The sequence below is a fragment of the Thermobia domestica genome, chromosome 11 (genome assembly GCF_964235325.1).
Source record: "Thermobia domestica chromosome 11, izTheDome1.hap1.1, whole genome shotgun sequence".
Taxonomy (NCBI): domain Eukaryota; kingdom Metazoa; phylum Arthropoda; class Insecta; order Zygentoma; family Lepismatidae; genus Thermobia; species Thermobia domestica.
In genome coordinates, this window is record NC_137464.1 from 148180935 (window position 1) to 148203952 (window position 23018).

Consider the following 23018-nt stretch of genomic DNA (forward strand, 5'->3'; position numbering starts at 1 on the left):
CCAGTGTGTTTCCAGTCGATCTGAAGTTTTTCAGCCATCTGAGGATTGTGTTACGGCTCGGAACAGCTCCATGTCAACCGATATTAAATCGTGCACGAAACAATCGCTGCGTAGCTGTAATAGACTCAACACTTCTCACGAAACTGTCATAGACAAACAATCGACGTTTCAAGATCCACTGCTCCATAGTGACTGAGCAGTGACTGAGTAAATGAAATGGCGTCCTGTGTAGACCAGAACTATCCCCACCACGACCACCTCCCACCACCACACTCTCAGTACTACCAGTTCAAAACTATTCGTCTCCCGTGTGTCACCCTGTATGTTACCTAAAGGAAACGATTATAACACAGAAAATGAACTGATGGAATGAATGGATAATGAAAAAAGGTGATGCAGCAATACCTCTTAGTTCACCAAATAAAATACATACACAAGATTGGTGTGTATTTACTCTTTACTCTCACCACACTAAGAATAACACCATATATTTGATTAATGATAAATAACTTGTATGTTACAAAGAAAAAATTACAATATACTGTCTTCTTCCTTCTCTTCCACAATTAGTGCTGACTTTAAAAACATTCATCGCCCCTATTTATGCTCAACCAGTATCCGTAACAACAACTGTACAATGTTCTCCGAAGGGACTTGATGCTAGAATAGTTAACAAGCATTACCTACGTACGAAACATGACAAATAAACATGAACAATAATACAATTGAACGATAAACGTATTGAAAAAAATAAGTATGAAATTATTACGCAAGTTACAACATGTCAACTTTAAAGAACGTTGAACTTCAATCCTAAAACATGAATCACTCTGTACACGTGTTGGATATTTACAATTCATAATATTATGGAGCACTCCTTTATACTATTAGGTTCATATAATTCAAGTTGCACAGCACATGGAAGATATTGAAAAGGATAAAGTAATATCCCCAAAATTGTATATGACATTAGAGCCATGGAAGGGGTGGAACATGTACAGGGTGGACCATTTTTCTTGAAACGCACTTGTAACTTATAAACTAATGAATAGAGAATGCTGAAATTTTTCACCATGCAAATTTCGGCAAGGGGACATTTTCTCATGTACTTCTCGATACCACCAAATTAACAGTGTTGACAACCCATCACAAAGTTATACTTTTCAAACGGCACTATGTCGGGTTATTACAAATTTTAAATTTACATTTAAAACAAAAACAAACAATATCACACTTGTTGTTCTGTGTTGCAAAGTAAAGAAGCTTCAGGATCACAAACATTCAAAAATATTCAAATTTTATAGGGATCTTTTTTATTTCAAAAAGTCCTCAGGTAAATATCATATCTAATTACATAGATTAGTTACAAAAGACGTAAAGATCATAATGTCGTTTACTGCAATTTGATATTTTAAACTGTTCCGGAGATATAATAGCTATTGTTAAAGTTGGAAATATTAAAATAACGTAGTAGCAAGAAATTTTGAAAATGACTGTTGAATTTCTATCTTTCTTTGACATCTCAGAAACAGTTTCTGATAGGTGTAATTAGAACACGTTCTCGCATTTACAAGATTTTCAGCTGAGTTGACAACTTTTACAATAATTATTATATCTTCAAAACGGTTTAAAATATCAAATTGCAGTAAATAGCATTATGATCTTTACGTCTTTGGCAACTAATCTGTATAATTAGATGTGATACTTATATGAGGACTTTTTGAAATAAAGCTTTTTAAAGTTAAATTTTCAAATCCTTATAGCTTTGTTCGTATTTATTCGAAATAAGTCATACCATGATAGTAGTATACTGCACTAACGTACGTTGGACGTGTATTGTCCCGTCAGTCTCACTTGAGTTATTACTCATGTAGAGGACTATAAATTTTTTATATTTGTGAATGTTTGTGATGCTGTAGCTTCCTTAGTTTGCAACACTGAACAACAAGTGTGATATAGACTGGAATAGTGATGTCGTCATTTCCTCTTCGTTACCATGGTGATCGCCATGTTTTTTTCTAGACAAATGCATGAACCGATAGGAATACTATGAAGTATACTGTTAATAAGAACACACAGTTAATAATAATTTTAGAATATTTTGAGTACAAAGTAAAGTTGACAGAAAAAAATACAGATTAAGAATATGGGTCTACTATTTAGAAAATTTACGATTAAATTTAGCAATTAACGAAGTAACACATAAGAAACCTTTTTTTACAGGGGCCACATCTCTAGGTAATCTGACAGGATAGAAATTGCATAAGTGATGCCAGCGCCATTACCACGCAATGCACAATGAACAAAGGCAACTATACCCAATGTAAAAACTCTATGGAACAGATTGATGAGATGTCGGCACAGTGAAAATAAAACAAACATATTTGTTCTGAGAATTTTCAATCAGGACCAATTTCTGATCGGTTAACATGCATAGGATCTGTCCTTCTATTTCCTACTTACTTTAAAAATATATACTGATAGTGCAACAAGAAAACATCCAATTATGTATGGTTCAGCATAAGTTTTAAACACTATTTCTGTAAACCTAAACGTTTGTAATGTAATGTGTCATACTGATGGTACTAAATAAAATTTTTCCAGCATTATTTGAATTTAATATCCAATAATAAAAAACCTAAGTATATTGACACTTAACGTAACATCCAAATGTATAAATAGGCTACACAAAATCCACGATATCAGTTGAAACATTTCACTTTCAACGCTTCACATATTTTAACAGATTATTTATCTAATTGCTTGCTTTTTCTACCTTTTCGTAGTTTCATTCATTGAATATTTTTTAAACATATATAAATGTTGCTTTTATTCTAATGTTTGCAATCCGGAAGTTAACGCGTTACTCTTTTCGCTTTGTACTTAGGTTCTTAGGCCATGCTGTTTAGAAAATAAAACTACGATCACCATGACAACGAGACGGATATGACGTCACACTATTTCAGTCTATTGTTTGTTTTGTTTTAAATGTAGTTTTGAAATTTATAATAACCTGACTTAGTGCCATTGAAAAAATATAACTTTGTGATGGGTTGGCAACACTGTTAATTTGGTTGTACTGAAGAGTATGCCAGAAAATGTCACCTTGCCGATATTTGTATGTACAAAATCACAGCGTTATATATCTATTCGCTTAAAAGTTATAAAGGCGTATCAAGATGAATAGTTCTCCCTATATCCGAACACAAAGATACCGCCTGTCGCCAAACGCAGAATTTTACATGGGAATGGCTGACCCCACGGTTTCTGTGTCCAATAATTTATATGACCTACAGAATAGTGCCAATTGAGATTTAATAAGTTAGAAGAACTAAAAACTTCATGAGTTTTAAATTTCTGATTAAGGTGAACAAAACTATTGGCAGACAAGAAAGCTGGAAATAAATGCACTACAGTAGGCGTAACTAATTCCGTTTGAAAACAAGGAAAGACGGCTTTCGCAAATAAATGGCTATTAACTCTTAATGTCGTACCACAAGGCAATTTAATCATAATCGAACCATACTTAGCTTTATCTGTGATGTCAATGAGTTTAGTGTTAGTACCAGTCACTAATTGAACCGTAGCAGGCGGATGAGTCAACACATAAGTATGTGGTTGTAATTCCAGCAATTGGCTTTGAGAATTCTCATGACAAATATAAGAGCAAGATGAAATGATATCATGGACAGTTATACCAAAATATCCTTTATATAAACATTGCGCTAAATGAGAAGACACAGAAACATGCGATGGGATTTTACATAAGAGTGAAACTTGCAAATTACATGACAAAAGGTCTGATCCAGTAATTGGTAGGGCTACAATATGACCCTGAAAAATAACATAACTTGGTGAAATACTAATTGAACATGTTTGGTTATGATAACCAAACGGAATGGCCTTAAGTGAAAATAATTTAAATTGCACATCTTGTTCTCTAAGTGGCACTTTAAAATGCACAAAAATGTAATTATCAGTAATAGTGCACGAAATTAATTTCAAAGAATAGTATATATCAATATCTTCAGCAGGAATAGCCAAAATCATACGTTGTTTAGTTATAGATTCCTGTAAAATGTGAAGCTGAGCTTGCAGTACTTCATAAGGCACCAATACGGGATCTAACTTCCCTGCTCGGCAGCTTTGAATGGACGTTTGATAACGCTGAAATTCTAATACTTTCAAAATGTGCATCGATAACTGATATAATTCACCCAAAATCGCAAAAACTTCCAATTGGTCCTTATTTGATAAAATTTCTAAGGTCCTGGCCAAAAATTTCGATTGATCCAACAATGTTTTAGAAAAAACTTCCATCTTTTGAAAATTCTTACCTAATTTCGCTTGGAAATTCGTTAATTCAACAGACTCATTCTGAATATACACAGAATTCCTCAATAACTGCTGTCTTAGTTCGATAACTGTAGATTCTAATTTATCTTGTTTTTTCTGAAAAGACGATAACTGTCCTTGGGTAGCCACGTTACAGCAAAATGAGAAAAGGTTCTCTAAAATAGCAATACCTCTCTTAGCACGAGAATGTTCTCGGTATCTGTAAGGTTCATTAATTTTCAAAAAATTACTCGCTATACGTGAATGTAATGACTATGAGCTAAAGAGCATGTCTGAATAGAATACGAAGAATTATCGGCACAGTGTAATGATTTAAATAAAGAAGACGCAGGCAGGGATTGCGGAAAAGTGAAACTTACGTTAAACATGATGGGAATAGCATATTGGTATAATATGTGGCCATGTAACTCATTTAAAAAAATCCACTTGAAATCGACACATCAAAATTGGCAGAAGTACCAAAGGCAATGGATAAAACCAGGATCATCTGTAAAAAATACAGACGAACACACATATAACACCCAAAATAAATAAATAAAATTAAACTCAGAACAAAACTCAAATAAAATTCAAGTGCGTTAACATATGCAATGCATATATATATGTATCTTAACTACCATAGTGTAACTTGATTCATTAAATAATAAAGCAAATAGATGCATTCAAACAAAATAACTCAGCTTAGTACCATTAAATCAAACTGCTACACTCCTCATAAAATGTTGAAATTACTTAAAAACCATAACGTAGCAGTCATAAAGACATAATTGTAATAAAAATAACACTAAAATCGATAGTCAAACAGGTATATATTGTAATTAGTAACACAACTAACTAAAACTTATATCATAGAATGCGCATATAGAAAAAAATATTCGTCATAATCAGGAAATCAATGTCAAAATAGACAAAACTAATGTCAAAAATAGGAAAACTGCAGTTTAAAGTCTTAATTCGGTGAAATTCAAATGTCACAGACCAGGGTAAAATACACAATTAGGTAAACATGTAAGATATATATATATAGATCATGATCTACGCAATTATACTCGAGTAAAATAGTCATAATGACAATTGCAAAATAAATAAATAAATAAAATAAGTACTAGACCAGCTAGTATAAAAATGTCATAATTGGTAATTTTTTTTAGCTTATGATGTGAATAGAAAATAAACTAACGTCAAATCAAAGTATAATAAATATCCAAATTAAATTTCTTTTTTCCTTTGCAGGTAAGTGAAAGGAAAACCCCTCGTCCAGGATCTATATAACCGAAGACTAGTGATCATTGAGAGTGTGTGCGTGATACAGTAATATGTGAAACATTAGTGATTTTTTTTTACTTTTAACTCATTAGTAATACATGTAGGTAAGAATAGCTGTAAGAGCTCTACTAACCTTCATATATGCGCTACTAACCACTGTATTTTTTTAAATCCGCACTGGGAAATAAGCAAACATATTATTTTCATATAATTTCCGGTTCTCTTTATCAAAAATACACAGCACAATACGATCGAAATCTTGCAAATTAGCTTCCAGAACATTTCGAATCGTGGATAAAGCAATCTTCATTGCCTGAAACTTATCAAAATTGAATTTCCCAGTCCCCAAATTAGGGAACGCTATCGTCCGACAATTATTCTCCAAAGCGCGTTGTAGACAATTCGTGTAACATTGTCGTAAAATTCTTTTATTATTATCTCTAGGCGCGCAATATGAATAACACATATTCTGCTGGTAAATTAGAAGCCGAAGAGATCTTAGCTTCACCAGGTTTTAACGAACCTAGCTTTTTACAAACTTCAACTAGTTCCTTCCCTGCCCCTCTGTGAATTGCTCCGTCGACTCCAGACAAAGGAGTAAGGGTCTCATTCGCTGCATTAACCACGATGTCACACTTCAGATCTGCAATATTACCATAATATACACTCACTTTCTTGTTAATGTCCTCTTTATAACTATATAATGGCTTCTTGTATGCGAATTTCTGAGACAAATCCATTAAAGTTGGAAGCTTCAACACATCCACAACTCGCTGAATTTCCACGGGAACACTCAGTGCAGTGGTGAAAGTTAGCTGGTTAAACTCTGCATTATGTTCAGAACAATTTTTGGCAACATTTATCACTTGCATGTCACGTATTTCTTCTTCTTCCTCGCCTGTCATCGGTTCTGGGGTTACATCCGGGTAATACGGTTTAAGTCTAGTAATGGCAATCAACTCAATTTTTTCTCTTCCCTTTGAAGTTTTGTACTTCACAAAATAAGCATTTTCATAATCTTTTCGTACAATAACAGCAGGTCCAAAAAATAATCCTGAAAATGCTTTGGCATTACCTCTCCGTCTTGAAGGGTCAAAGATCCATACACGCTGCCCTTCCGTGAACTGTACGGATCTATGGTGTTTATTGTAAGATCTCTCTGAAGTACGAAATCGATTAAAAAGTTTATCCTGAGCCTGTTCTCTAATATCGACAAGAGTGGCTAGACGCTCCTGATTCGCACTGTGTATACACGGTCCATTAATGATAGCCTGGTGTTCTAAATAAGGATCCACTCCGTGTAACAGTTTAAATGGACTAAATGACGTGGAATGGTTCACAGTGATATTATGGGCAAAAGTGACGGCTGGTACGTGATCCACCCAACTACCATGATTGTTAGGATCCACTTTCCTCTTCAATAGTGCTTCAATATGGCGGACAGAAGTCTCAACAAGACCATTGGTCTGGTGAAAGTTAGGATTACCAAAGTTCATTCTAATATCTAAAATATTACATAGATCTTGAAACAAATAACTAGTAAACGCCGTAGATCTATCTAAAATCACTTCTTTGAACAGACCAAAGCGTAAAATTACATGATTGTACAAAAAATCTGCCAAAGCAGCGGCTGTCTGTTCACCCAACGTAGCCGTTACTACATAACGAGTATTGTAGTCTATTGCGATTGCTAAATATTTGTGCCGCAGAATATTGGCATCAGAATACCTCCCAGCTACATCAATACCAATACGAAAGAAAGGAGGCACGCTAGGCATAGTTTGTAAAACACCTGGAGGCGAACCCGGTACCTTTTTGAAACGTTGGCACACCTGGCAGCTTTTGCATCGCTCAATGACGAACTTTTTCATGTATGGAAAATATACTGAATTTAACAACAAATTATATGTTTTTGTGAATCCTGAATGTGAACTACCCAAAGAAGAACTATGAGCTGACTGAAACACTTTCTCTCGTAAGGAGGCAGGAATAGCTACCAACAACTGTGTACCAGTTGGACGTCTATGTTTTCGGTACAACAAACCATCCTTCATCTCATATCGCAATGCCTGTCGTTCAATATCATAATTTTGCGGTATTTTCCCTTCTAAGAAGAGAATAATATCCTTGTAACAGGTATCCTTCCTCTGTTCTTCCTTTAGCTTATCATCTTCTTCTATAGTAAAGACCCGGGGATCTTCTAGATTTTTCTGTTCATCCGCCTCGTCTCTTGTGCAATCTACATGGCGACTAATACTGTCTACAAGACTATTGGAAGCACCCGAAATATGAGAAATAGTGTAATTATAGGTCTCCAACTCCGCAAGAATTCGAGAAAATTTAGCCACATTCTTAGTTTGACGTAAAAAAACCAGCGATCGACAATCTGTACGCAAATAAAAGTGACGTCCTAATAAAAAATATCTAAAGCGTCTTAGCGTAAAAATCAACGCTGCAAGTTCCAAATGAAACGGGTGATATGATTTCTCGTGGGGCCCTACAGCACGAGAACAGTAAGCTATTGGAACCAAAGGAGCATCTTTTTCATTACTTTCAGGTTGCAGGACTGCCCCAGCTAAACCGCGTTGTGAAGCGTCCGTGACGACGTACACGTCTCTTTCTGGATGAAATTTCATAAGAGTAGGCGCAGACAAGATCACTTCTTTGAGCTTTTCAAAAGCTTGTTGTTGTTCACTCGTGCATTGGTATGGAACATTTTTTTTCAAGAGACGCTGTAACGGCTCCGCTATAGACGAAAAGTTGGCAACATGGTTTCTAACAAACGAACACAACCCTTAAAAACTTTTCAATTGTTTTTGTGTTCTTGGACGTCTATAATTTTGAATCGATTCAGTAATACGTTCAGAAATAGAAATACCACGCTTAGAAACGCGGTGACCCAATATGTCCAATGAAAAATGGCCTAATTTGGTTTTTTCAGGAGATATTTTCAAATTTCTACGTCTTAATCGTTCAAATAGTTCACGTGTTGTATTAATAATACCATCTATCGTATCGTCTGGCCACAAAATATCATCAAGATAATAGAATACTTTATTTTCATCTAATCCTTCTAGTGTTAGTTTCATTAAATCATTTAACGCCGCTGGAGAAGTAACTCCTCCCATAGGAATGGAAGTGAAAAAGTGAAACAGTATTGTTTAAGTCCAGGAACTGAAAAAGCAGTTACTAATTGGCTTTTTTCAGACAAAGGCACTTGGAAGAATCCTTGCGAGAGATCTGTTGTACAAATAAGGTTTTTACCACTAGAACGCACTAATATGTCCTGAATTGGTGGTACAGGAAAATTAATAGGCCTTATCTTAGCATTCGTAAATCTCATATCTGCCACGAACCTCCAAGATCCATTTTTTTCTTAACTAATATGATGGGATTATTGTAACTACTATGACAAGGACGAATGACGTTTTGTTTAAGTAACTGTTCAACTTGCTCGTGAACAGCATCCCGAAGATGGAACGGGATGGGAAACTGGCGGATGTATACTGGGTCTTCATCCTTTAACTGAAATTCGTGAACATAGTCCCGTGCCTTTGAAAAATCGTCCGGGGACCAACTAAACACATCTCTGTACTCCGTAACTAAATCATAAAATCGTTGTCTGTCATGTTCAGAGAGTTCAGGGTTCACATCCACCCTGGTACAATCAAATTTATCAGATTGGGTCTTTTGAAGACCAGTATCTTCTGTAACATTACTACAAAAATGTTCTTCCCTATTTAGAACAGCATGCCCTAAAACTTTATTCTTCCATAGCAAAAATTGCTTGTCAGTAGTATTCGAAACCCAAATATGTGAATTTACGCTGTCAACTGCAGTATCTCTTAATAAAACATGTACAGCACCCACTACGAACTTATTAGGTACCTAAATAATTTCTATTTCCCAATAAATCAAAACATTTCTTCACTTTAACACATGTTCGCGAACGTGGGGGCAACCAAACAGACGAAAAAACCTTATACACAGGAGATACGAGCGTTGCAAATTCGTTAGACACAGAATTAACTGTACTGTCGGTGGGCAGAGTAAATTTAGGAATCGTACCAAACCGCGTAACTTCCAAACATAAATCATGTAAATTTAAATTTGCCTTATGGGCCAATAAAAAATCCTGCCCCAATAGGGGTGGGTGGGAATACGCTGGGATAATCCGAAAAGGATGACAAAAAACTTGAGATCCAAGCTTGAATCGAACCAAAGCTATCTTGTTAACAGACAAAGTATTCCCTGTCACGCCATTCAAAAAACTATGCGTTGCTCGAACTTTAGCAAAACGCGGGACCATGGCCTGACCAATACAAGACACCTGAGATCCAGAATCCAATAATAAAGGACTCTCTTTCCCATTGACAGTAACATTAACATGAGGAAGCGCACGATCAATCTGAATAGGGACTTTAAGACGTTGAACTCTATTGATCAGTTTAAATTACTTCTACAGTGGGTGGCAATATGGTTTTCTTTTCCACATTTATGACAAATAATAGGACCCCTCTGCTGCGTCCTATTCCCTGCATTTTTGCTCTGACCACCCCGGGAACGATTTTGCTGAAACTGTTGGCCATTGCCCCGCCTATTATAATTACGTCCATAATTGTTATTACTATTGTTCTTATTAGTATTACGTCTCGAAAACGAACGTTGATCATCTGTCCTCTTATTTTCTGCTTGCAAAGACAATTGCGTTAATTGCTTTTGTATAGCAGCCAGCTGATCTTTAACCTGATCAGTTTCCTGTGCATTCGTAGCTTGAGAGGGCAAAGTCCGTACTACAGTCTGGGAAAGCTGACTTTGCGGAACAGAAGCCGATTGAACTTGAGTATTCTCAGGCGGATTACATTGCATTAACTGAGAATTTGCTAATAACGGATTTTTCTTGATCAGCTTTTCAATTGCTTTTCTTTCCAACAACACGCGTGCCTTCTCCTCATCCAACAAATCTTGCACTAAAGCTTCAACAGTAACATATTGTTTTTTTATTGCCAATCTCATATACTCCACAGATAATCCATCGATTATTAACTGCACTTGCTTAGCTACTGGCGCGTCCTTATCGTTACGTAAAATTAAATTACGCTTGGCGTAAACGTATGATAGAATACACTCTCCCTCATTTTGTTCTCGCATCCGCATTTCCTGTTCTGTAAGTTGAGGCAAAAGCGCGTCCTTGAAAGCAGCTGTTAACTTCTGTTTAAACTGCTCGTATGACAACTCCGGAAAATCTGCTTGTTTTGACGTAGTGTCAAACCAATAGGCTACTGACCCCTTTAAAAGCGAACCCAGAATCCATTTTTTCTTTACGTCTGTCCAATTATTTACCTGAGCCAATACTTCAAATTGATCGATATAGCGAAAAATATCATCGCCCATACGTCCAAAAAATGGTTCTGGCCGAAGGATATGACTCAAAATGCCAATATTATCCTGATTTCCCCCAACAGCCATGTCTACAGTAAACTCAAACCTGTCAGAATCTAATGAAGAAACAGTGTCAATACTCGAAAGCGAATGCGTAAACTGTAATTGCTTTTTAATCTTATCAAAACATTGTCGCGTAAAATGTATGCGACCGGGAGATGATGTAATAATCGGCTCAAAAAATTCAGTAGCATCTAAATCATCACAAAGATCAGATAAAAACACATTGTCCTCAGCAAAGTAACGCAACATATAAAAATAATCTCCAAATAAATGTAGTCAGAACAAAAAAGTGAAAACGCCATTTTTTAAAACCCAGCTGCACAGGTACTAGAGAGATCAAACCTAAAGCATCTCCATCATGAAACATGACTAAATAGTAGTTATGTTTAGCTTGATTTCATCTATCCCTTTGGTCATTATGAGACCGATAGATGACTAGATTTTAGGGTATCTTCTCCACCACCAGCAACTAGCGCTGGAATATAAAAGTAAATCTCATCTGAAAGATAACTCTACAACTAAAGCATGTGGGAAATGTAGCTCATGGTATTTAGAAATCATAACTCATACTCAAATTTGCTTTTAAAAGTGCTGCAGATAAGGTAAGGAAAATTAAGAATATGAGTAATTAATCTGGCGTAGTCACTTATTGTTTCGACGAAATAAACAGTACCTTCTTCAAAGATAGTAACTCCATTCTTCTCCCTCTCTCGCTGGCTCGTTGCTGTTCTTACAACTCCAAACGAAGTACCCCGAGAAACACTCACCATCCAGTTTTGTTTCCCGGACTGAGGTCTCAAACCACACCTGATTTCCTCAATACCAAACATGGTCACTCCATAACTCACCTTCTCCTAACACCGTGTTCGTGACGTCACATGAGTCAAAACGTTTGAGAGTCGAAGACCTTACACGCTGGGGACTTCACCTCCAAATCCTGAATTGTACTTTCTGAGGAATTCCAAGTGCAAAGCTAAACCTCAGCGAAAAGTAGAAAATACAAAATACACACTTAATAATCGTTGACGTAGTTACCAGACAATAACTTTTAGTTGAGGCAATCCAATGAGTCAGCTAGAGAAGAGCTAACTGGGCGCTCGAAATATTTACAAATAAGTTGAATGTGAACAATGTCCTCAAACGCAGACTAGTGACACTGCCAAGAAATGGAAACGTAGCCAGACAGAAGTAGAAAGTTGATAAGTTGCACAAAGGTAGGAAAACCAACAAGGGTAGTGACTTTATATGAGGTTAAAGGAATCTGCTATTGCACATATCTTTTAATAAAACACAAAGGTATACAGAAATGCTTCTAAGAAGCTTGAGCCTAAATAATTGAACTTTCCGAGGAAAGAAAAAAAAAATAAAAATAATCCAGCGAAGTAGATGTCGTAAATCCAAAAGTCCGTCTATGGAATCGAACCAGGGATCTCCGACGTATAGTATCGTAACACTTGTCAAGCGGTGTGGTCTACAATTCCCCTCACACACCTTCTACGCGCAATGCTTCAGTGTCAATTGCGTTGCAGGGCGATAGTCCAGGCTTGTGGCCGCCACATCGAGCACAACCGTTGCAGGAGGAAGGACTTGTCTGAGCAGGTGAGCGCACAAACTTTGGCCATTTTAGGTGAATTGAATTTTGTATGGAAATGGAAGACAGTTTTATTTAAATCTTAGAAAAGAAACATTCTCTGTGTAGAAGAGGTTAATCTATACATATGACGATACATCACTCCCAATGTTTAGAAAATATTAACTGGCAGAGTATATAGTTACCCTGGGGGGCAAGAAAACGAAAGGATTTTTACTGAAATTAAAGATTATAGTATGGTGGGACGTACCCTACGCAGGAATTTACTTCGGTCCAAATTCAATGTGAAGATAAATTATTTTCAAATTTGTAAAATCGCCCCTAATATTAGACTAAATTTACAGAAAAGTGGTAATTTCGGGTTGAGGAGTTCGGACTACGACGACACCCCCTGAGTATGTCCCTGGTAGTGTGTCATTTCTACCGATTTGAGTTCATCTACAGAAGTAATTGTGCAAACGTAACCGAAGCTCGAAGAAACTGTATAAACGATTGCTTGAGGCACGGGAAGAAGTAACAATTTATTCTACAAAATTGGAAGATAATAATAATAATATTGATAATAATGTATTTGTTATGTTCCCCTCCTGTTGTATATTTCTTCCTACGCCTATGTACCTAAGTATAATTCAATCGTTTTATTACTTTTTAGTACTTTCATTGATTACGAACACCAGTCACAAGGATAATATGTATTTTTCGCAATCGATGAAATTAGTGTTGCCCATGAGGCAAGAAATGCCCATGAGAAATGAAAGTCATCCGATTTTGACTAAAATTTGTATGGTGGTAGATACGAGAAGTGCATTTTTATGTTCAAGATGAAACGAAACACATGGAAGTGCTGTACTTTTAAGAAACCCAGCCCCAACGAATTTCACGATTCTGGTAGGCAACAATAATTCATCCAAGTCTTAGATCTCGGATATTTATTTATTATACGGAGTTATGGACATTATCAGCATCTTTGACCTTAAGTCCGTCACGTTGAAGAGATTACGTTCCTCGGCGAGCACACAATCGGGGAAGGGGAGGAGAAAGGAATGGGGTGGGAAGGAAGCGACCTGGAACCTGTGTATTATCCTAAATTTCTCTAAATGTGGGCAAAAAATTCGAAATTTTCGAAGCTTATGTTTATAATTCCGTACCTATACGTCCGAGCGCAAGTGAACTACGTCAGTCAAACATCGATTCTTACTGAACAAACGTGGGCACACATCGTTGCAATTGAGTAATTAGGTGACGCACCATAAATTCGTATTTAGTTCTAAACATCGTGTGCGTGGGTTTTCTCGGGGTTCTCCCGTTTCTTCATTCCACCATTTCATTCATTTCTCATCATCATCGTCTCCTTTAGCCTAACCGGCATAACCGTAGGACGTGAAACTCAAAGATTTCATTTCATTTCATTTTCGTATTAGAGTTCTAATCCTTGATTTTTCTTACTTTTATATTTACCATAATCTATTATTTTTTATTTACTAGCTTCGATTATTCAATATCGACATGATACTTTCAGAATATATTAGTGGTGGGAAAAGGTTTATTTTAAGATAGTTTACATCTGTCTCGTAGCAGTATTTTCAGCCATATGACTATTTATTTCCAGACTTTTGGTTAAAAATTACCTTTTTCCCTTCTAAAATTTGCCTCTTATTTTCTTCTCTTCTATTGGCTTTATTGGAATGAACATACCAGATACTAGAAACCTCATTCTTGACTTACACAACGCATTATAAAAAGTTTCATTTGGATAATTAGGGACACTACAATTTATGTTTTATAGTATACCATATTACATAATTTTAAGGATAATAGTGACTTTCTAGGTAAAATGATATATTTTTTAAAATTACATGCTAATTTGAGAGATATCATCATGATACTAGCTGAATATATTAGTGGTGGGCCAGAGGTTACTTTAAAATTGTTTTCGTCTGTCTGATAGCAATGTTGCCAGCTACAGAAAATGTTAATTCTAATTTTTTGTGAGAAATTTGGGAAATTTATACTTCCCCCCCTATTATTTCAGTGTCGTTGGCTATATTCGGACCAACGCACAACTGTCTGAAATCTTTCTTGGCCTACAAAACGCACCATAGACGAGCGTTATTGGATAATTAGGGAAGCCGGTGAACCACCATGTATGCTAATTTTTGTTTCTGACGCGTAAGAAGTGCCAAAATTTCATGTGTATTAAAAAAGAGATTTTTTTCTCTCTTTGTATGGCAGCCAGCGACTTCAGGTTTTTACTGTACCTTGTCAACATACTAAAAATTCTTTTTAGGTGACTTGAACCCATGTGGCTTCAGTGCTGTCCGCTAGAAAAATCATAAAATTAAAAAAGATTCACCTACATTTTTGTCAATAATCCCTCCCGTTTGCAACACTGCAATCTAACTTACACCAAAAAAATGTCCCTCTTCTAAAATACAAGGCGTAAACGATATCAATCGGGCTAACAGTGTTTGGGCAATAAATCGTTAACTGAAAGTCTACGATAACCCCAAAATCGATTTTGTCCCGAAAGGGTTAATGACATATGCACACCAAAGAAAAAATGAAATGAAATCTTCAACATTTTCATAAACAACAACAAAGTTTAACGTCCGACGATTATGCCGGTTAGGCTAAAGGAGATGGTGATAATGAGAGATGAGTGAAATGGTGGAATTAAGGAAGTGGGAGGAAACCCACGAGCACTGTATTTGTCCACCACAAAGTCCACACGGCGCGAGCTGGGATCGAACCAGGGACCCCAAGCACCGGAGGTGAACGCTCAACCACTGAGCCACCGCGCCCCCCATGCGCACCAAAAATTTCGGGCACTAATTTAACGTGAGCTCCCCCCCCCTTAACTTTCTGGGCTGGTCCAGAGAATGAATGGTCCACATAGTACTGTCTGCGGGCTGGATAGGCTACCAAATTTCAGCTTTCGTTCTCCCATAGTTAATGAGATATGGGCGCCGAAAATTTGGGGGCTAACTTCATCAGAGCCTCCCAACTTTCTGGGCTAGTCGAGATAAAGATCGACAGGCTAACAAATTTCATCTTTCGGGCCAATATAGTTAATAAGGTGTGAAAACCAAAGATTTGGGGCGCTAACTTAACGTGAGCCCTTAACTTTTTGGGCAAGTTGAGATAATGGGTGTACCAGCTACTAAACTTCATGGGCCTTCCAACCCATTATTATTTAGCATTTGGGGCACTCAAGGAACACAGATACAGGGTCTCTAAATGTGAAAATGAAAAAGAAATATTTAAGTTTTATGTCCGACTGTCATCCCGGGTAGGCTAAACGAGACGGAGATGATGAGAATAAATGGAATGGTGAAATGAAAAGTTGGGGGGAAGAGAAACTCCGAGAAAACCCTCACACACGGTGTTTGTTCACCACAAACCCCACATGGCGCAAGTTGGTATAGAACGCGTGCTCACGCATCATGTGTGAATCCTCTGGCACTAAGCCACCGCGGCCCAGAAGTCTTCGAGACGAGACACATAGGCGTATACTACCTACGTGTAAATTTGTTCGTAGCGGGAATTTGTGTTATGGTATAAGTTAATTACAAAAAATGAAATACTGAAAATGTAATGTGGACAATCTCGAAGAAGCAATAAATAATCTGCGTGATTTGTTTTAGATTTCGGAAAATAGGTTCTGCCAGATTTAAGCTTATCGACTGTAATCCTTTATTTATTTATTTATTTGGGAGGGAAGCAAAGTATAATACATTTCAATCATTACACATACAAATAGATGTTTTATGGTAATTGTTGTTTTGCTGAAATATAACTTCTATATCTTTTATACGTGTTTAGGAGCTGAGATTATTATCTAATAATTATAAGGAAGATACTTTTCTTTTTTTTTTAAAAAAAAAAGGAAGATACAAGTTTTTCATCACCCTCGTACAACAAATAATGTTTAATAGGCGTATAGAAGGGGCTCATGCCCAAAACATCGGCACCCCATTTCTGGGACCTCATGGTGGGTTCCCGGTTCCTGACCACCACTGTGCTGACGGGAATCGGATATTTTCAACGTCACCATCTGTAAGCAACAACTCCATGCTTAAACGAGAAATAGAGTGAACTCGAGCCCAACATTTCGGAACCACATTTTCTGGAGCTTGGATGCCAGGGCCCAATTTCTGACATTTCCGCTTTCGTTAATCGACCCCGACTTTTCAAACGCTAACACTATAACACCATGTTAAATAGGCAAATAAAAGAGACCCGAACTTTTGGGACCTCATTTCTGGGGTCTCAGATCCCGGAGCTTTCCAACACCACAATCTGTATCCAATAACTCCATACTTAAAAGAAAAATAGAATGTATCCAAGCTCAAAATTTCGGGACACCATTTTTGGTCCTTTGAGACAAGGGCCCATTTTCTGACGTTAACACTGTGCTCAGACGACCCGGACCTTTGCAACTTCACCACCCACGTACAATTCCATGTTTAATAGGCGTATAAAAAGAACCCGCGCCCAAAACTTCGTTACCCCATTTTTCTGGAGCCTCATGGCTGGGGCTCGGTTTCTGATATCACCACTGTGCTCGGGAGACCCGGACTTTTCCAATGCCACCATCTGCATTCACTAACTCCATGTCTAACACGGCCTCCCCATTGTAGGAGGATTGTGATGGAATTTTCTCCAGGCTCTTTACAACTATTTACAACGTTCCAAACTATTCATAAGAAATGAAATTTCAATGCATTACAAAATATGTACTTTTAAAATGTTCAAAATGGGTGACAGTATTGATTTCCAATAATAATTTTAAACTTTCGTAATTTTATTCTCTATTTGAATAGTAGTTTAATTTCGAATCTTTTACGGTAAAAAATATTTTTGTGAAACGTCACGGAATACATTAAACTTCTTTTACTCCCACGTGTACGTGTTCCAATTATAAATCAATTTGAGGTTCTCTGTACAAATGAGAAACTCCCAAAGCGAAGTACATATGAATAACGCGTGCGTAGTCCTGGCCCCCCCTCCCCACCACCATCACGCAGTTCTTCGAAAACAATTTCAATCGTTTGTACTTCGTTTGCTCCCATTTGCTCCGCAGTAGCTCCGTTTGCTCCCTTACCGTTCCCGAGAAAATGGAATCTTAAAGTGGGGGGCCAGAACAACGTCGTTCCAGCCCCCCCCCACCCAACTAAAAATAATAGTTGAGGGGAACGGATGGTGGCATTCGTTTGTATTTCATTTGCTCCCATTTGCTCCACAGTTTCTGCGTTTGATCCCCTACCGTTCCCGAAAAAACAGAAATATAAAGTGGGGGGCTAGACCAACATGGTCCCAGCCCCCCACCCAATAGCAGAGAGAAACGGATGGTGGCATTCGTTTGTACTTCGTTTGCTCCCATTTGCTCCCCAGTAGCTCCGTTTGCTCCCTTACCGTTCCCAAGAAAATAGAAATTTAAACTGAGGGGCCAGAAAAAGGTGGTCCCAGACCCTCGAATTAAAAACAGTCACAGAGAGGAACAGATGGTCGCATTCGTTTGTACTTCGTTTTCTCCCATTTGCTGCGCAGTAGCTCCGTTTGCTCCCTTACCGTTAACGAGAAAATAGAACCTTAAAGTGGGGGGCCAGAACAACGTCGTCCCAGCCACCCCACCCAACTAAAAATAATCGCTGAGTGGAACGGATGGTGGCATTCGTTTGTATTTCGTTTGCTCCCATTTGCTCCGCAGTTTCCGCGTCTGCTCCTTTACCGTTCCCGAAAAAATTGAAATTTAAAGTGGGGGCCACAACAACATGGTCCCAGGCCCCCACCCAATAGTAGGGAGGAACGGATGGTGTCATTTGTTTGTACTTCGTTTGCTCCAATTTGCTCCGCAATAGCTTCGTTTGCTCCCCTACCGTTCCCGAGAAAATAGAAATTTAAAGTGGGGGAGCAGCAGAACAACATTGTCCCACAGCCCCCATCCAACTAAAAATAATCACTGAGGGGAACGGATGGTAGCATTTGTTTGTACTTCGTTTGCTCCCATTTGCTCCGCAGTTTCTACGTTTGCTCCCCTATCATTCCCGATAAAATAGAAATTTAAAGTACCGGGTCAAAATAACATGGTCCCAGCCCCCCAATCAATAGCAGATAGAAACGGATTGTGGCATTCGCTTGTACTTCATTTGCTCCCATTTGCTTTGCAGTTCCTAAGTTTGCATCCTTACCGTTCCCAAGAAAATTGAACTTTAAACTGTGAGGGGCCAGAAAAAAGTGATCCCAGCCCCTCGAATTAAAAAAAGTCACGGAGAGGAACAGATGGTCGCAATCGTTTATACTTCCTGTGCTCTAAATTGCTCCGTAATTTGTCCGGTTGCTCCCCTGGTGTTCGCGAAAAAATAGAATTTTAGACTGGGAGAATCAGAACATCATGGTCCTAGCTACCCACTCAATGGTAGAGAGGAACGGATGGTGGCATTCGCTTCTACTTCATTTGCTTCAATTTTCTCCGCAGTTTCTCAATTTGCTGCCCTGCCGTTCCCGAGAAAGTGGAACATTAAACTGGTGGTCCAGGAAAGCGTATCCCAGCACCTCGAATTGAAAAAATTTCAATGAGGAACGGATGGCGGCATTCGTTTGTACTTGGTTTGATTCGCAGTAGCTACGTTTACTCACAATTCCCGAGGAAATGGAACTTTAAAGTGGAGGCTAGAACAAAATTCTCCCAGCATCCCACTCAAATAAACATAATAACATAGGGGAGCGGATCGTGGCATTATTTTGTACTTCTTTAGCTTCGATTTGCTCAACCTCCTAAAAAATGTAGTAAAAAATAATTTTTTGCGTGATTTGCCGCGAATTGTTCTGGAATTGTTTCACTTTCTTCCCTACTGTTCCCCGATTTTTAGGAGGTTGAGGACTGGGATCACATTTCCACACCAGCCGCTTCAAAATTCCTTTTCCTTAACATCAATCGGAGTAGACGAGTACTCAGAGCAATTGTGGAGCAAATGTGAATAAACGAGATATAGCCAACATCCACTCCCCTCTGCGATTACATACGTCGGGACGGTGGCTGAGATCACGTGTTTAAGTTCTGCTTACTCAAGAACGTTAGGGAAGCAACCCAAGTAACTGTGAAGCAAATCGAAGCTAAAGAAGTACAAAATAATGCCACGATCCACTCCCCTATGTTATTATGTTTATTTGAGTGGGATGCTGGGAGAATTTTGTTCTAGTCTCCACTTTAAAGTTCCATTTCCTCGGGAATGGTGAGTAAACATAGCTACCGCGAATCAAACCAAGTACAAACGAATGCCGCCATCCGTTCCTCATTGAAATTATTTCAATTCGAGGTGCTGGGATACGCTTTCCTGGACCACCAGTTTAATGTTCCATTTTCTCGGGAACGGCAGGGGAGCAAATTGAGAAACTGCGGAGCAAATGGGAACAAATGAAGTAGAAGCGAATGCCACCATCCGTTCCTATCTACCATTGAGTGGGGGGCAATAACCATGTTGTTCTGGAACCCCCAGTTTAAAATTCTACTTTCTCGAGAACGGTAGGGGAGCAAACGAACAAACTGCGTAGCAAATGAGAGCAAAAGAAATACAAACGAATGCGACCATCAGTTCCTCTCTGTGATTTTTTTTAATTCGAGGGGCTGGGATCAGTTTTTTCTGGCCCCTCGAAGTTCCTGGGTTCCTTTTTTCTGGACCCTCACAGTTTAAAGTTCCATTTTCTTGAGAACGGTAAGGATGCAAACTTAGGAACTGCGGAGCAAATGGGAGCAAATGAAGTACAAGCGAATGCCACAATCCGTTCCTATCTGCTATTGATTGGGGGGTTGGGACCATGTAATTTTGGTCCCGTACTTTAAATTTCTATTTTCTCGTGAATGATAGAGGAGCAAACGTAGAAACTGCGGAGCAAATGAGAGCAAACGAAGTACAATCGAATGCCGCCATCCGTTCCCCTCAGCGATTATTTTTAGTTGGGTGAGGGGCTGGAACGACGTTGTTCTGGTCTCCCCACATTAAGGTTCCATTTCCTCGGAAACTGTAAGGGAGCAAACGGAGCTACTGCGGAACAAATGGGAGCAAACGAAGTACAAACGAATGCGTCCATTTGTTCCTCTCTGTGACTGTTTTTAATTCGGGGGTCTGGGACCACCTTTTTCTGGCCCCTCACTTTAAATTTTTATTTTCTCGGGAAGGTAGGTGAGCAAATGTAGAAACTTCGGAGCAAATTGGAGCAAACGAAGTACAAACGAATGCGACCATCTGTTTTTCTCTGTGACTTTTTTTAATCGAGGGTCTGGGACCACCTTTTTTTGGCGCCTCAGTTTATATTTCTATTTTTTCGGGAAGGGTAAAGGAGCAAACGCTGAAACTACGGAGCAACTGGGAGCAAACGAAGTACAAACGAATGCCACCATTCGTTCCCCTCAGCGATTATTTTTAGTTGGGTGGGGGCTCGAACAACGTTGTTCTGGCCCCCCAATTTAAGGTTCCATTTTCTCGGGAACGGTAAGAGAGCAAACGGAGCTACTGCGGAGCAAATTGGAGCAAACGAAGTACAAACGAATCCGACCATCTGTTCCTCTCTGTGACTGTTTTTAATTCGAGGGTCTAGGACCACCTTTTCTGGCCCCTCAGTTTAAATTTCTATTTTCTCGGGAATGGTAGGGGAGCAAATGTAGAAACTTCGGAGCAAATGGGAGCAAACGAAGTACAAGCGAATGCGACCATCTGTTTTTCTCTGTGACTGTTTTTAATTCGAGGGTCTGGGACCACATTTTTCTTGCGCGTCAGTTTAAATTTCTATTTTTTCGGGAAGGGTAAAGGAGCAAACGGAGAAACTACGGAGCAAATGGGAGCAAACGAAGTACAAACGAATGCCACCATTCATTCCCCTCAGCGATTATTTTTAGCTGGGCGGGGGCTGGAACAACGTTGTTCTGGCCCCGCACTTTAAAGTTCCATTTTCTCGGGAACGGTAAGAGAGCAAACGGAGCTACTGCGTAGCAAATTGGAGCAAACGAAGTACAAACGAATCCGACCATCTGTTCCTCTCTGTGACTGTTTTTAATTCGAGGGTCTAGGACCACCTTTTTCTGGCCTCTCAGTTTAAATTTCTATTTTCTCGGGAATGGTAGGGGAGCAAATGTAGAAACTTCGGAGCAAATGGGAGCAAACGAAGTACAAGCGAATGCGACCATCTGTTTTTCTCTGTGACTGTTTTTAATTCGAGGGTCTGGGACCACCTTTTTCTGGCGCGTCAGTTTAAATTTCTATTTTTTTGGGAAGGGTAAAGGAGCAAACGCAGAAACTACGAAGCAAATGGGAGCAAACGAAGTACAAACGAATGCCACCATTCGTTCCCCTCAGCGATTATTTTTAGTTGAGTGGGTGGCTGGAACAACGTTGTTCTGGCCCCCGACTTTAAAGTTCTATTTTCTCGGGAACGGTAAGAGAGCAAACGGAGCTACTGCGGAGCAAATTGGAGCAAACGAATTACAAACGAATGCGACAATCTGTTCGTCTCTGTGACTTTTTAATTCGAGGGTCTGGGACCACCTTTTTTAGGCGCCTTAGTTTATATTTGTATTTTCTCGGGAACGGTAAAGGAGCAAACGGAGAAACTACGGAGCAAAGGGGAGCAAAGGAAATACAAACGAATGCCACCATTCGTTCCCCTCAACGATTATTTTTAGTTGGGTGGGGGCTGGAACAACGTTGTTCTGGCCCCCACTTTAAGGTTCCATTTTCTCGGGAACGGTAAGAGAGCAAACGGAGCTACTGCGGAGCAAATTGGAGCAAACGAAGTACAAACGAATGCCACAATCTGTTCCTCTGTGTGACTGTTTTTAGTTCGAGGGTCTAGGATCACCTTTTTCTGGCCCCTCAGTTTAAATTTATATTTTCTCGGGAATGGTAGGGGAGCAAATGTAGAAACTTCGGAGCAAATGGGAGCAAACGAAGTACAAACGAATGCGACCATCTGTTTTTCTCTGTGACTGTTTTTAATTCGAGGGTCTGGGACCACCTTTTTCTGGCGCGTCACTTTAAATTTCTATTTTCTCGGGAAGGGTAAAGGAGCAAACGCTGAAACTACGAAGCAAATGGGAGCAAACGAAGTACAAACGAATGCGACCATTTGTTCCTCTCTGTGACTGTTTTTAATTCGGGGGTCTGGGACCACCTTTTTCTGGCCCCTCACTTTAAATTTTTATTTTCTCGGGAAGGTAGGTGAGCAAATGTACAAACTTCGGAGCAAATGGGAGCAAACGAAGTACAAACGAATGCGACCATCTGTTTTTCTCTGTGACTTTTTTTAATTCGAGGGTCTGGGACCACCTTTTTCTGGCCCCTCACTTTAAATTTTTATTTTCTCG